The sequence below is a fragment of the Lactuca serriola genome, chromosome 8 (assembly GCF_051521515.1).
Source record: "Lactuca serriola cultivar US96UC23 chromosome 8, Lser_US96UC23_V15, whole genome shotgun sequence".
NCBI classification, from domain to species: domain Eukaryota; kingdom Viridiplantae; phylum Streptophyta; class Magnoliopsida; order Asterales; family Asteraceae; genus Lactuca; species Lactuca serriola.
The window spans coordinates 145,761,226-145,766,901 of NC_136415.1; positions in this window are offsets into that span (position 1 = coordinate 145,761,226).

The window sequence follows — 5,676 nt, forward strand, 5'->3', positions numbered from 1 at the left end:
TGGTGCTAAGCTTCCAAGAAGATCAAGATCAAGATCAAGGGAATTGTCAATTGTTTGCTATAACAATTGAAAGGTATGTAACTCCTAACCCTAGTTTATGAATTTTCGAAAATAGTCACCTCCTCTAAGGTTCTTGTTTTGCAATTCAAAGTTGCATGTTCAATAGTTAAAACATAGATCCAAAGTAGGTTGCATGTGAACTTAGGAATTGTTTTTCTAGTTTATTTGTTTTATCTAAAACCCATCAAAAACATCATTGGAAACCACACTTTCCAAAGCAGATAAACTCCATAAGTAAAGTGATCCAGTTGTTACATATGGATTTATTTGGTTCGGTTAATGTTCTCAACATAAATCGTAACTCATATTGCCTCGTTGTGAGAGACGATTACTCTCAATTCAATTGGGTTTTCTTTCTGTCCAACAAAGCTGTGATCCCTGACCTCATCAAAAGATTCATTGCGATGATCGAAAATGAGACCAACAATCGAGTGAAAGCGTTGTGTACTGATAATGGAACAGAATTCAAAAACGTTGTTCTTGATCATTTCTACGCTGAGAAAGGGATCGTGCGTCAGTTCAGTTCAGTTCGAAAACCTCAACAAAACGGGGTTGTCGAATGCAGGAATCTAACTCTAAAACACGCCGGAAGGACGATGCTCTGTGACTCCAAGCATCCTGTGTTCTTTTGGGCGGAGGCGATTAATACGACGTGCTACGTTCAGAATCATGTGCTGATCAACAAAGCAAGAATGAAGACACCGTACGAAATCCTATACGGACACAAGCCATCTGTCAGCCATTTCCGAGTATTTGGCTCCCCTTTCACCCTTCTCCACTTGGAATCCAACCCCAAATTCAATGCAAAAGCTGATGACTGTTACTTTGTTGGAGATGCTGCTCGAACTGCTTACAGGGTTTACAACAAAAAGACAAAACAGATTGTAGAATCTTTCGATGTTCGTTGGCTCGAAGAAAATGAGACAGATGCAAGAGTGGGTCCCGATTGGCTATTTGACTACACATCTCTTTTCAAATCGTTTAATGTGTCCTCAAATAATCAACCAGGATCTACGTCAAATTCGAAGATCATTATTGAAGATGAAGAAGACGAAGTTGTCTACCGACCACCACTGATTTCTTCTGATCCTCCAATGGTGCCCTCTGTTCATACTGAATGTTCTGAGTCTTCTCCTCAACAACCTTCTCCTGATGCTGTTGCTATTCCTCTAACTCCGGTGGAAAGAAAGTTCATGAACCACGAGACTTCCGCTGTAACTTCAAATTTGATGGAACTTCTCTTTCCAGAAAGTATTGCTGAAAAGTTTGTAGCAGATTCTCCGAACGAACTTTGTTCATCCTCTGTGAATCACACAACAAATGATGGAGCAGTTAACATTCATACTCTTCCAGTCTCTGTCAATGATATCAGCTATCAGATCCCTGCACGCATTCAGCACAACCATCCAATAGAGAACGTCATTGGCCAGCTGGGCGACGACGTTCAAACGAGAAGTCAAAGTGGGGATGTTAACACGTGTCTCTACTCTTGCTTCATTTCTTAGATAGAGCCCAAATCTGTCGAAATGGATCTGAATGAGCCCAGTTGGGTTAACGCCATGCATGATGAACTTAATCAATTCGAGAAGCTCGGGGTTTGGAAGTTGGTGGAGCTGCCAAAAGGAAAGAAATCTCTTGACACCCGATGGGTCTTTCGGAATAAACAAGAAGACTCAGGTGTAATTGTGCGTAACAAGGCGAGATTAGTGGTTCGCGGGTTTCAGCAAGTTGAGGGTCTTGATTATACGGAAGTTTATGCTCCGGTCGCTCGTTTGGAAGCCATTCGTATCTTCCTTGCTTATGCTTCCTATATGAACTTCACCATATACCAAATGGATGTCAAGACGGCTTTCTTGTACGACAAGGTCAAGGAGGATATTTATGTTGACCAACCACCTGGTTTCGTTAACTCAAAACTTCCCAACCATGTTTACAAGTTAGACAAAGCTCTGTATGGACCGCATCAAGCTCTTAGAGCTTGGTATGCTACTCTGACTCAGCATTTGCTCAACCATGATTATTCCTGAGGCACCATTGATCAAACCTTATTCCTCAAACATGTTGGTCCAGATCAAATTCTTGTTCAAATTTATGTGGACGACATTATTTTCGAATTGACAAGCCAACAACTTTGCAAAGAGTTCGAAGCAGTGATGAAGAAGCGGTTCGAGATGAGTTCGCTTGGGGAGATGACCACGTTTCTGGGGCTTCAGGTCCAACAATCTTCAACCGGAATCCTTATTCACCAAGCAAAGTATGTGGATGATGTATTGGAGAAGTTTGGGTTCCGAGACGCGAAATCTGCTCTTACACCCATGGCAGAAAGATCTCTACTGACCCCAGATCTTGAGGGTGAATCCGTAGATCAGACGCATTATCGATCAATGATCAGATCACTAATGTATCTGACTGCCAGTCGCCCAGACGTAATGTTTGCGGTCTGTCAATGTGCTCGCTACCAGGCTAATCCTAAACTCTCTCATTTACTTGTTGTTAAACGGATTTTTCGGTATCTCAAAGGGTTCCCAAACTGGGTCTTTGGTATCTGAAAAATCAAGAATTTAACCTTTATGCTTTTGCAGACAGCAACTATGTGATGGGTTTTAGCCATATGAACATTCCTATGTGCACATACAAACCCTAATGCTTGGATCTAGGTTTCTCTAATTGAACATGCAATGTATCCAAGACTTTGATGATAGATCTAGTATAATAACACAAGAAAACAGATCTAAAAGATTACCTTGAATTGCTTGCTTGAATCTTCTTGTCCTTGGAGCTTAGAGTCACAATTGTCACTCCTTTAATGGCTTACAAACACCAACTTAGCAAGAGGATGAATAGAGAGAGAGGGGAGGGTAAGAAAATTTGGCCAGGGTTTCTCCAATACCAAGGGTGCCAATTTTCTTAGCCCTAAGGGTCTATTTATACTTGCAAGGCTCCTAGGGTTTCACCCTTAAACCCTAATTGGATAACTTAGGCCCTAAGCAATCCAATCTCCTTATGATAAGCCTTGGACGATTTCTAGGCCTATCCAAACCTCAAAACCGTCCACCCCTTATCCATGAGGGAATATAGACTAAAGTACAACTATCATACGATTGACAGTTTATGTCCTTTTATTTAATTAATCTCTTTAAGTCACCAAATTAATTCCTAATTAATTTATGACTTATATTAATCAAATAACAATATTATTATTCATTATATTATTCTCATAATATATATTAATAATATTTCTTCTCTCATTATAAATCATCCTGTCAAGTTGCTATGGTGAAGGCAACCCAAAAGGACCATGCACAATCGGGTCAAATACTTGCCAAATATAGTTGCAGCCTTAGACACTATTCCAACAGTCTCCCACTTGGATAAGTCTAGTAACTATATACACAAGCATAATTTGATTAGCAATCGTAGCTCTCAAAGACACTGTCAAACTCTGATCTTATCAATCTTGTCCTTTAGATAAGAGATCGTACAGTCCTCTCTTTAGATATGATGTGGACAATTCTATGGAACCAATTGTCCAACAGTTGGTTTCTCGAACTCAAATTTATTCGACATAGAACTTAATCGAAGACATCAATTTAGTTCTGACCGGGCCCGACACATAAGTCAAATCAAATCATCGAGCAACCGAGATATCGCTTTTACCCTCTTATGATAAAAGTAACAGATAAACTTCGACTTATATGCATTTACTTATTCATTAATATATTATACACAACAATGCGTTTTATAACATCAATTTACTGATGCGGTTTCGCATTATCAATGCACAACCAATTAACAAATAACAAACCACATATCTAGGTTTTAAGACCATATGATATTATCGTCTTGCGATCAACCTTTTCGTCACATTCCATAAGGTGATTCCTGCAAGCGCGGGTTTCTTCCAATGCTCACAACTAGTTCATAAGCACTCATGAACGTTGCAACAAACTTTTGCTATGCCTAATACCACTTAGACACTCTACACACCAATTCATGACAATCTTCATTCATACCTACTTCCAACATATGAACGATTGTGGATTGTTTGAATAATTAGACTATTCTAAACAAACTCAATTATTCTGGAAGTCAAAACATGCAAAGTGAAACAATAGTTAAACAATTAACATGAGATAGTAGCTTTACTTATAAATTATACTCCTTTATTTAATCATCAAATGTTAATTACATTTATCTATTACAAGTTTCTAAAGTTATCTAATCTAATCTAATATCATCTCTCAGCCCAATACTCCTAGCATGCTGCAAATGCTTAACCCTACTCAGTCCCTTCGTAAGCGGATCTACTGGGTTATCTTCTGATGATATCCTCCTAACCACGAGGTGTCCTTCTTCTACTCGATGTCTAATGAAATGATACTTTCTATCGATATGACGAGAACTACCATGATCCCTCGGTTCCTTGGTCAAGGAAACTACTCGTTCATTATCACAGAAAATTTCCATAGGCTCCTTTATGGCTGGCACAACTCTAAGATCACCAATGAAGTTCTTCAACCATATTGCCTCATTCGACGCTTCGCTCGTTGCAATGTACTCTGATTCGCACGTTGAATCAGCTATGGTTTCCTGCTTGGAACTTTTCCAAGTCACTGCTCCTCCATTAGGGTAAAGACCCTGCCCGACTACGAACGGTAGTTGTCCCTGTCGGTCTGAAAACTGGCGTCACTATACCCCCGCACCTTCAAGTCATCACTCCCCCTGAGGACTAAAAACCATTCCTTGGTCCTCCGAAGGTACTTAAGGATATTCTTGACCACAATCGAATGGGCTCTGCCAGGGTTCCTTTGATATCTACTAACCATGCTCAAAGCAAAGGCTACATCAGGGCGAGTACAAGTCATAGCGTACATGATTGAGCCAACTGCGGAAGCGTATGGTACTCGGCTCATTTCTACTATTTCAGCTCGGTACTTGAACTTTGAGTCTTACTCAACTTGGCATTACTTTGTATCGGTAATTCTCCCTTCTTCGAGTTTTCCATACTAAAACGTTTTAGTACTTTGTCTAAGTAAGTGTTCTGACTAAGTCTTATTAGTCTCTTACTTCGTTCTCTCACTATCCTTATTCCTAAAATATAGGAAGCCTCTCCGAGGTCCTTCATAGTGAAGCACTTCCCGAGCCAGGACTTAACCTCCTGCAGTGTCGGGATGTTGTTTCCTATGAGCATTATGTCATCGACATATAGAATGAGGAATCTTACTATACTCCCACTGGCTTTGACATATACACACGATTCATCTTCGCTTCGTACAAATCCAAACTCTTTGACTTTCTCATCGAAGCAAAGATTCCATCTACGAGACGCTTGCTTAAGTCCATAAATGGACTTCTCAAGCTTACACACTCTATTTGGATGCTTCGGATCAACAAAACCCTCTGGCTGAGCCATGTAAACATCCTCTACCAACTTTCCATTAAGGAAAGCGGTCTTGACATCCATTTGCCAAATCTTATAATCATGAAATGCGGCAATAGCTAGCATCACTCTAATAGACTTTATCTTTGCAACTGGTGAGAAGGTCTCATCATAGTCAACTCCAGGAGTTTGAGTAAATCCCTTTGCAACCAATCGCGCCATATATGTGTGTACGT